The sequence below is a fragment of the Equus quagga genome, chromosome 12, assembly GCF_021613505.1.
Source record: "Equus quagga isolate Etosha38 chromosome 12, UCLA_HA_Equagga_1.0, whole genome shotgun sequence".
NCBI lineage: Eukaryota > Metazoa > Chordata > Mammalia > Perissodactyla > Equidae > Equus > Equus quagga.
This window is the reverse complement of record NC_060278.1, coordinates 53,998,608-54,009,632: the sequence shown is the minus strand read 5'-3', so window position 1 is coordinate 54,009,632 and position 11,025 is coordinate 53,998,608. Positions and strand designations below refer to the sequence as shown.

Sequence of the window (11,025 nt, the reverse complement as noted above, 5' to 3'; positions counted from 1 at the left end):
CTCTAAGCTAATAAATCACTGAAGTTTAATCTGGGTACCAGCATGGTAAAGACTCTGATACCCACTTTCTCTTCCCTCCCTTCCACGCCCATCTCCTTTGCATGCTCTCTCCACCCTATAAACACTTGAATGGTGACAGCTCTTCGACCTTATTCTACTTCTTTTTCATCATGTCCTTCTCCTCTCTCTCTGCGGTCCACTCTCTAAAGTCAGCGACTAACGCTTTTTCCCTGGAGAAACCCCACATCTAACCCAATTCCTGACACACACTGAGTAGCTTATAAATGATGGAGGAATAAGTTAATGAATAAATATCAAGCCCTCCAGAAACTTCTTCTGGCACTGATCAGTGACTCCCTATTGCTCTGTCTTTGGTAGAAAATTGTTCCCAAATTCTCTGCTTTTCTCCTGTGACGCTTCTTTGGAAAATCTCTACTTTCTTTACCTACGCTACCTTCCCATGTCCCCCCCAGTACACACACACAGGCCTCCCTCCTTTTTCTTTTTTAATAGGCTTAATTACTTTATTTTTCTTGTATAGAAACTATGTGGTGGCCATGGCTGGGGCCTGAGTTCTCTGCACACAGACTGGTGTGGTCTTTACAAGAAGATCAGTGCATTCCTAGTATGAAGACCTGGTGAACACGCTCTCTTTCCAGAGGTCAGGGGTGAGAAGCTGTAGGTCTTGGAGATGGCATCAAAGGTGGCCTTGGCAGAGTGGTCCAGGGGGTATAGCCCCTGGCTGAGGTCAGCAGTTGTCAATGCCGGCCATCAGTAGCACCTTCTTGGGATAGGGGCCTAGAGGCCGCCAGTGCTCCTTGGGTGGGGATAGGCGCACCAGCACAGAGCCACAGCACCTGTCCCCCTGCATGGATGACATGGGGCTTACCCATTTCGTTCCCATCAGCCTTGCCACTGGGGGATGACAGACAGCTCGCAGGATAATGGCGCCATGGATGACATGGATGCCTCCTGGAGCACTTAACATCCATATCCACATGTCCCTGGTAATCCACGATGGGGACAAATGCCTTGAGCCTAGTCTGCTGGCCAGCTCGGGTCTGCTTTCGCACCCACATAATCTTCAAAACCTCGTCCAGAAGGGACACCTCAGTAGCAAGTCACTGACCTCAGATTCCTTGATGGGCAGGAGAAGGAATGGATCTCCTCTAGGGACTGGATCTTCATGTCCCTGACCAGGCGGCCCACTTTAGTGACAGGGATCCACTCCTTGTCCTCGAGCTTGCCTTTGCGAGCTCTGTGGCCTCAGCCCCCACCTGGAACGCTGCTGCCAGAAGCCTGCGTGCAAGCCGCCACTGCCTCCCATTCCAGGGACCCCGGAGCATCCTGGACCTCTGGGAGTGTCCTGGCCCCCGGGAGCATCTGGGGCTCCTAGGAACATCTGGGAACATCCCAGCCTCCAGGAACATCTGGGAACATCCGTGGGCCCCCCAGGAGCATCTTGGAGCGTGCTGGACCTCTGGGAGCATCCTGGCCTCCAGGAACATCACGGGCCTCTAGGAGCATTGGGGCCGGGGCGGGGGGGCCGGGGGGGTGGGAGGGTGCAGATCACCTGGGGCCTCCAGGAGCATCTGGGGACTCCGGGGGCTTCCAGGACATTACAAGGAATGGTGGGTTTAAAGGCTTGAGGTCAGGAAGGGATCTGTGTCCTCTAGAAAAAATTGGAAGCCATAGTGGCCGGAACATAATGACCAGGCGAAAGTGTGGTATGAGAATGGGGCATCATTCATTGCTGGGTCTTATGGCTCATGGTGAGGAGTTTAGACTTTATTCTGTGGAAATAAGAAGACATTAAAGGGCTTAAAAAGAAGAGTGATGAGATTTGGTTTATACATTTAAAATTCAGTGACTTAGGTAAGGAATGGCTTAGTGATCGGCCGTTTATTGTTTGTTCAAAGTGGACTTCCCTCTTCTTATAAAGTCTAATTTCTTCAGTTGCAACTGGGGAGGTGAGGTTGTCCTTGCTCCGGTTTCTCATTTGGTACACTGGAGTCCGAAATAAACCTAATAGAGGAAAATCTCTGCACATGAGTTTCATTTGACCTGGTTTGCCCACCATGGCCCCTGATTCTTATTTGTAAGAGACACGTGGAATACACCCAATTCACTTAGTCTTTCATTAAATACACTACGGTTTGGGGTAAGTCTCTTACTCTATTTTCATTCTTTCTCTCTCTCCCCTCACTGCAGCCCTCATCCCATTTGCTTGATCAGTTGATGTTGAAATGGGTTGAATTACTTATTTCACAGCCTACACGATATTTGTGCTTAAAAACTCACAAGGTAAAAAAAAAAAAGAAGGTAATTATGAACGTTAAGAATACAAGATTTAAACAGAAGAAATTTAGAGAGAGGAATTTTACCTCCTGGGTGATATTAGTTATTCCTGAGGCGTGAGAAGGACAAAGGGGCCTGTTGAGGCTTCTTGCTCATGGCTGGAAACACCTGCAGGCCGCTAGGAAAGAACCTATTTTAACAGGCTTCATCCAAACCTGTTTTCAGTCTAATTTTTTTTTAATTCCTGTGTTTTAATTTACCCATTTTCAAGCTGCATCTAATAAACTGTGGGTAGTAGAAATAAGAGGCAGTGCCTAATTCAATGCTAATTCCCGAGAGATTTAAAAAAAAAAAAATTGTCAAGAATAGGTGGAATTTTGTTATTTTTTACAGTTACAAGAAACAAATGATCCACTTCCAAGATACTTTTAGATCAGATTTAAAACATTAAAATCTTTTCTATTTCCAAGCATTTTGCTTAGTTACTTTTCTGGGCAAAATTTCAGGATTTTGTAGCATATTTAAAACTCCCATGACCCCAATTTCACTTTCTTTAGTTACTTAATTGACTTTTTAAAAAATTTGGTGCCAGTTCTTACTTGGCAGAATCTATATATCATTCCTAACCAATTCTTTATTTTCCAATATTCTCTGGATTAGAGTAGGATTGCCAGATTTAGCAAATCAAAATGCAGAATGCCCAGTTAAATTAGAATTTCAGATAAACAACAAGTATTTTTTCAGTCTAATACGTTCCATGGTATATTCGGGACAGATTTATACACTCTACGGGAGAAGTCTGCCTTTGCCTGTTCCAGCTTCTTGTAGGGCCAGGCGTTCCTTGGCTTGTGGCTGCATAACTCCAGTCTCTGCCTCTGTCTTCGCTAACATTTTCCTCTCTTTCTCAAATCTCCCCTCGTCTTTACAAGGACAGGGGTCATTGGATTTAGAGCCCACCAACTTAATCCAAGATGATCTCATCTCAAGATCCTTCACCTAATTAAGTCTGCAAAGACTCTTTTTCAAATAAGGTCACATTCACAGGGTCCAGGTATTGGGACATAAACATAACTTTTTGGGAGGCCGCCATTCAAGCTACTACAGAGAATGGCCATAACTTCAAACACAAACTGAGGCTGATAAATTCACGGCTCGGGTGTAACGTGTACACCCAAGTCAGATGTGAAGCTAAAGGAGGCAAATCCAAGGTTCTTTTTACCGGATTTTTCCACCATAGGTACCAGATTCTTATTTGTAAGAGACATATGAAATCCACCGAATTCATTTAGTCACTCATTCAACAGACATTTATTGAGTTCTTATGTGCCAGAGTGTGAAAATCAGGGGTAAATCAGACTGCTTCCTAACGATTACTTACTGCTGAGAGGAACCAATTAATCAATCAATCAATAAGTAAGGAAAGAGGATTGTTATATAATTTCATAGGTGCCATGAAGGAAATAAACAAGGGCATGGGATAAAGAGTAACAGGGAACAAGAGATGCTGCTTAGAAAGGGCAGGCAGGAAACGTTCTCAGAATAGACGACATTTGCGCCTAGTGCCAAGAGATGAGGGTGAGCCAGCCATGTAGAGATCGCAGCGAAAAGTCTTTCCAGGACAAGGAATGGTGGGTTTAAAGGCTTGAGGTCAGGAAGGGATCAGCGTCCTCTAGAAAAAATTGGAAGCCATAGTGGCCGGAACATAATGACCAGGCGAAAGTGTGGTATGAGAATGGGGCATCATTCATTGCTGGGTCTTATGGCTCATGGTGAGGAGTTTAGACTTTATTCTGTGGAAATAAGATGACATTAAAGGGCTTAAAAAGAAGAGTGATGAGATTTGGTTTATACATCTAAAATTCAGTGACTTAGGTAAGGAATGGCTTAGTGAAGCAAGAGTGGAAGCAGGGCCAGCCCACTTCAGCAGCCCGGGGTCCACCAGTTCAGATACTGGGTGCCGACATGGCAACAGTTGTCAAGCCATGCTACGGTAGGCACCCCACATATAAAGTAGAGGAAGATGGGCACAGATGTTAGCTCAGGGCCAGTCTTCTTCAGCAAAAAGAGGAGGATTGGCAGCAGATGTTAGCTCAGGGCTAATCTTCCTCAAAAACAAAAAAAAGAGCAGAAGCAAGCAGACCAGTTTGGTGATCGTAGTAGGCCAGGCAAGGGATGCAGAGTGTTGTTAGGAATATGGAGAATAATGGAAAGTGTTTGGAAGTCAAACTATCAGAACTCACGTATAGATTACACACTGATGGTGGGAGAGAGAAGAGGAAAGGACGACACCACCAATTTTAGGGCACAAATCTTCCCAGCTAGACACTACATTACCCAACGTTTCTTGCAGTAAAGCGTGACTGTGTAAGCTCACAAGGGGATGTGAATGGAAGTGATATGAGCACCCTCTGGGTCACATCCACAAAAAAAAGAGGCTTGCCTTTCATTCCCTCTTTCACGCCTCTTGATGGCTGGGAGATGGGACACTTAAAGGAGCTGCCTTAGATCTAGAGAAAGAAGCTACATGTTGATGATGCCAAAGCCGTCCCGTGATCCAGGATCCTTGGATGGCCTCGCTGATGGGGGCCTGCTACCTGCCCTGGACTGCCCGCCTGCTTTACTCTCTGTTATGTGAGAGAGAAATAAGATTCTGTCTCATTTAAACCCCTATATTTTGGGGGTTTTCTGTAGGAACAGCTCAGCTTATATCCTAAATAATGCTCTCAAGAATGGCTGCAAGAACCCCAAACTGACGTTTTCTCTAACCCAAATGTTTTGTGCATTATATTCTCTTTCTTGCTTCCTGTCAAGACGTGGGTCCTGCTGCTCTCTGTGATAGCGAGGGCCAGAGTATGGGGAGTCATTTAAAGCCATGTGGGAGGAAACAGTTCCTTCCTCCGTAGAGTGCAAAGTAAGGACTCCCTGTCGCTCCGTGTCTTGCACAATGCGCTAAATATCACCTGAGGTTCAGATAATGATGGGCGTTAACTGTTCAAACATTCTATACTAAATGTTGTGTGGATTACACAGGGGCCTAATGCTCAAGTTAAGATTTGTAAATTAGGGATAGATATTGAACATCTGCCTAGGAATTCTATTAGGAGCATGGATCTCAGAACTCACAACATTAACTATAAGAAATACATTAACATTTAGTGAAAAAAATTATGTAAATTGTGTAATTGCATACTTACTTTTTTCTTGGTTCTTGGCCTAAATTCTAATATGAAATGAATCCTTTGAGTTAACTTTAGCTGCATTCAGAGGGCATACAATTTATAATTACTTTTCTATGCCTAGGATTTTTTTTTTATTGAACGTAAGTTAAACACACACACACAAATCTACGCCATGCCTGCTCTTGGGGGTGGGAATACCAAGAATGATAAGAATTATCACTTTCACTGTGGGAGAGAGTACGGCAGTTCCTCAAAAAATTAAAAATAGAACTACCATACGATCCAGCAACACCACTTCTGGGTATTATCTGAAAAAACTGAAAACACTAATTCAGAAAGATATATGCACCCCTATATTCATTGCAGCATTATTTACAATAGCCTAAACATGGAATCAACCTAAGTGCCCATTGGTAAATGAATGGATAAAGACGTGGAATATATATAAAATAGAATCTTACTCAGCCAGAGAAAAGAATGAAACCCTCCCATTTGAAACAACATGGGCGGATCTAGACGGTATTATGCTAAGTGAAATGAGACAGACAGAGGAAAAAGAATACTGTAAGATTTCACTTATATGTGGAATCTAAAATAACAGCAACCACAACAACAAATGAGCAAACCAAACAAAACAGAAACAGACTCATGGATACAGAGAACAAATTGGTGGTTGCCAGAGGGGGAAAGGGCAAAACAGGGGAAGAGGACCAAGAGGTACAAACTTCCAGTCATAAAATAAATAAATCATGGGGATGTAATGGACAGCATAAGGAATATAGTCAACAATATTGTCATTACTTTGTATGATGACAGGTGGTTTCTATTCTCAGCAGGATGATCATTTTGTAACGTACATAAATGTTGAATAACTATGTTGTACACTCGAAACTAATATAATATTGTATGTCAACTATACTTCAATAAAAAAAGAATTGTCCCTTTGAAAACAAGGAAAATCACAACACTTAAGGTACACTAAGGCACATTTTAAGTCTGTATTTTGGCTTACATTGTATTAAACAATACATAATGTCCTGTTGAATATTTGAAATTATTAAATATAATAAAATTAATGAACATAAGATGTTTTAATCTAATTATGCCAGGGTCTAACTAAAAATTAACCCTTAAATATCTTTTTCAAGTAGAATGTTCCTCAAAGGATAGTACCATGTCTAATTAATATTTTAAAATATTGCCTAATATTTAAACTTTACAGTTGAAAAGAGGCCTTGTCTATTTCATCTGATCTTTACAATAATCCTAAAGGTATCATTATCATTCACCTTTTGGAAGATAAAACATTCATGAGGGTCTATGAATTGCCCAAATTCACTCATCTGGCAAATAGGAAAGTCTGGGCTTATAACATCTTTTAATTCTAAGTTCAGTGCTCTAAATACTCAACTCCATGCTTGATGTCTAGAAGGACCCAGCACCTAATGAAGTATCTTGCCACTATGGATAATTTTTTGTAATTAAAGTAGGAAATGCAGTTACTGACTATATTTTCTATTCGTTAAAACCTTCTTAAATTATACACATGCTAAGGAATTAAATACGTATAAATAGAAAAAATAAAAGTATACTCTTTTAATGGTCCTAATCTTTATCTCACCCCTACTTTGGCCACTCCAAACTAGTCTTCCACCATAACTTTGAGAACTATGAAATTCACAGACAAATACTTCCCTTCTTCCCATCTCTCTACTTCTCCCATTAAACATCCTCCCTGTCTTCACTAAGTCGTTTAATCCCTTGGCTCCTTCCAGTTCTCTTAGACCAATAATCCCAACTTGGCTCCTTTCACTTCTCTACCCAGCCTGGGCCTCGCCATCAGTCACTTTCACACAGCATTGTTCACTCAGTACCATACTGGTTGCTCTCCATCTCTTGACTCTCAGTAGTTCTCATTGTGCTGATTCCCACGGTTCACTTTTTCTAATCCAACTTCCAGAGAACCAGTGTTATTGCAAAAAGTTGCAAAGCTGTGACAATTTATTCACCATGAATTCATAGCATCTAGTCTTAGCTTTTGGTTCAGCTTATTTGACAGACAACAAACATTTGTGGAGCACTTTCATGATGCCAACTATTGTGCTATGATTTTAGGATACAAAAGGAATAACATAGGCTCCCTGTTCTGGAAGAATTTATAGTCTCCTGTACCCACCTAAAAATTCTTTGGAAACTCTTCCACTTTCAAGCCTACTCCTCACTTCCATCATAAATCTTAGTCTCCCATTTTACCAAAAAATATTGACATCGCTAACATGAGCATCTTCAAAACCCTTCCACTCCATCCTGAATCTATGTATCAGTCAGGGTTCTCCAGAGAAACAGAACCAGTAGGATGTGTATATATTGTTGGAGGAGGTCATTGAGAGGATGTGACTGCCAGGTGACCCTCAAGCTAGGCTCGAGCCATCAGAGGCGCCTTACCCTGCCCCCATCCTTGGAATGTATGGTGTACCCACTATTCTTACACTAGGAGCCACTTCAAGAATGCAGCCTTGAGAGACCAATGAGTAATTGAGACCATCTGGACTGTGACTGAACTCTGTTAAGGCCTCTGCATAAACTTTAAGATTCTGGCAGGCGGGTGCAGAGATCTACTCTTCTTGAGCCCACCCAAGACAAGCCTCATAAGTAGGTTTCTTTGCATATTAAACCTGCCACCTACCAAGCTGGAGTGGTCTGCCTCTTTCTTCGGTCTTTCCTTGCCCTCTGTATATGAGGACCAGCTACAGATTTCACCCAGGGAAACGCCCAAGGTTGCAAACCAACAGATAGAGAGAGAATGAGATTTATTCTGAGGAATTAGTTTACACATTTGTGGGACTGGCAAGTCCAAATTTTGCAGAGCAGGCCAACAGGCTGAAGACCCAGGGAAGAGTTGATGTTGCAGGTCAAGTCCAAAAGCAGTCTGGAAGCAGAATTCCTTCTTTCTTGGGGAACCTCAGTCTTTGCTCTTAAGGCCTGCAACTGATTGGATGAGGCCCACCCACCTTATAAAAAGCAATCTGTTTTACTTAGAGTTTGCAGATTTAAATGTTAATCGCAACTAAAAGAATACCTTCACAGCAAAATCTAGAATGGTGTTTGACCAAACAATTGGGTACCATAGCCTGGCCAAGTTGACACATAAAATTAGCCATCACAATTCCTAATTATGAATTATCTTCTTAAGTCTTTCTTACCTCACTTTAGTCTCTCAAGAGGCGTTCTGCTTCCTTGCTAATGCTAACCCCTCCACAGGAGCTCTTGACCTCCCCTCTTCTGTCTCCTCCAAGAATTTTTCACAATCATTCCTTCTCTCTTATCTCATCAATCTCTCCATTCTCACTGGCTTCTTCCTCTGGTAGACATGCTCAAGTCTGCTCTCGCTTCTAATCCACTCTCTAGCTACTATGCTTTGCTCTCCTTAACTTCACTATCAAGTTTCCTGCAAAATTAGTCGATCTGCATTTGCTGCGCTTACTCACCACCCATTCACTCTTACTTTGCTCTCTGGCTTCAGTTCCCATGACTTTTTGAACCCGCTCCCTCTTCCTATTGGGCTACTGTAGAGCCATTCTTACCTACCTCCCACCTGTCTCCGAGCCTCACTTACCACAAGGTCAATCGAGGGAAGAACTACCATCAAGAGATGTTCTGCAGGAATGAGGAGGACAGGGAAAGGGATAAATGACATAGAACTTCAAACTCGACAAAGCTTGATGATATTGCACTAATTAGCACCATTTGTACTAAATATTGCTTGCTATCAAGAAGAGAAGCAATCTTTCAGTCCCTGAGTTAATCTTTCAAAGAGATTACAGAATATAAATTTTGTAGAGTTACTTACAAATTATAGCTGTGACAAGTTGAACATCTTTGCATATGAGGTTTTTCCAAAGCGTAATTATAGCTGATTGACGACCAGCTGAGCATCTGTGTCCAATAATAGACAGAGCTGGTCCAGACTGAGGAAAATCTACCCAGAAAATACCAAGGTTAGAAATATTCCTAATTAATGTATAGTCATCTCAACTGTAACAAAAATGCATGAATAGGAGTATCTCTGAATATAAGCATATTATTATAGTAACTATTTAAGTAGAAAGATATATTAAAAACAAAATAACTATTGCTTCTCCCAAAAGACATGAGATCACAAACATTAAGGAGAAGCCTGGCTTGCATAGGAAGATTCAAGAGTTGCTGAAATCCCCAGAGATGCAGTTAATTTTTTCTTTCCACTTTGAAGTTAGTGGGACAATCAGAATGAGACAAAGCTCACTCCCAAGTTGTTCTAGAAAGGGGAACCATTAGACGAGATAACCTGATAGCAGGAAATGTGCCTTAAGCTAACAGACATCCAAATTCATTGCGGAAGTACGGCAAAGAGATATTTATGAATGCCTCGGCAAAATGAAACCATTTTACTCAACCCATTCTGTTTCGGGGGATGTGGCTTGAAACAGCTAGGTCTTTGCAAATGAATAATTTATGAAAGCTCCTGTACCCTTTGAATAACATAATTTAAACTGAAGTCATTACTGAATAAAAGGAAAAAGAAGCACTCACTTCAAATTCTTCTAATTTCGACAAGAATTATCACATAGTTTTGATTGAAGGTAATCTAATAACAATTTTAGTTCCTTGCACCAGGCCCAGATAAATCTCTGCTTAAGCAGTTGAAGTCCAGCACAGAAGTTAGAATTCAAAGGAGCTTAGCTTGAACAAACTAATCGAACCCGACTCCTGGTGTAAGCCCATTTCTAAAGTGAATTTTATCGTACATTGGTGCATTTCTTTTCTAAAACATTCTGATTCTAGATCAAAAGAGAAGGCTTAAATACAAACAAAAATTAAAGCTCACAAACTATGCAAAAAAACAGTGGACTATCATTTTAATCTCTTGTGTCAAAAAGAACCTCTTTTATGTCACTGACATTCTTATTTAAAAGTTTGTGTTCTAATTAATATATTGGAGTTACGTAAATACGACGTTATCATTGATTTCAAATTTTCTCTGACAGGCTGAGGTCTCAGAAATGAATAGAATAGAATAGAATAGAACAGAGCTGGACTAAAGTAATCTTCATGCTTTCTGATAAAGAAAGAAAATCATGCCAAAAATAATCATCTCAGCCCTAACACATCACCTACCTCATATAGGTTCAAGCATTTTTTTCATCAATGCTATCTCTACCCCTTGAACATACTTATATTATACTTAAATACTGTATACTAGGGAATTTGTTTACATGTATATTTACCTACCTTGATTATTGAAATTCCTTGAGGTACAGATGATTTTATTCATCTCTGTATCCCCAGAACACAGCAAATGGTACAAGTGAAAATCATTTGTGAATTGAGGAGCTATTCCTGTATTTGGAGGATCCTAGGGAAGGAGTGGGGAAGGAAATGAGCTCTGGAATAAAGTTCCTGAGGTAGAGGTGGCCAAAGTATATGTAAATAGTATGAATCATGTATAGACCATCTATTAGTTGTTTATTAGTGGGCTGTTGTAGGGTTTTTTTCTGTTTTTTGAGGA

At 41.2% G+C, this 11,025-nt stretch overlaps 1 pseudogene; it reads right to left on the bottom strand.

The window, feature by feature from the left end:
* Window positions 1-544: 544 nt before the first annotated feature.
* LOC124248170 (40S ribosomal protein S2-like) overlaps window positions 545-11,025 on the bottom strand; it is a 38,111-nt pseudogene continuing 27,630 nt past the window's right edge.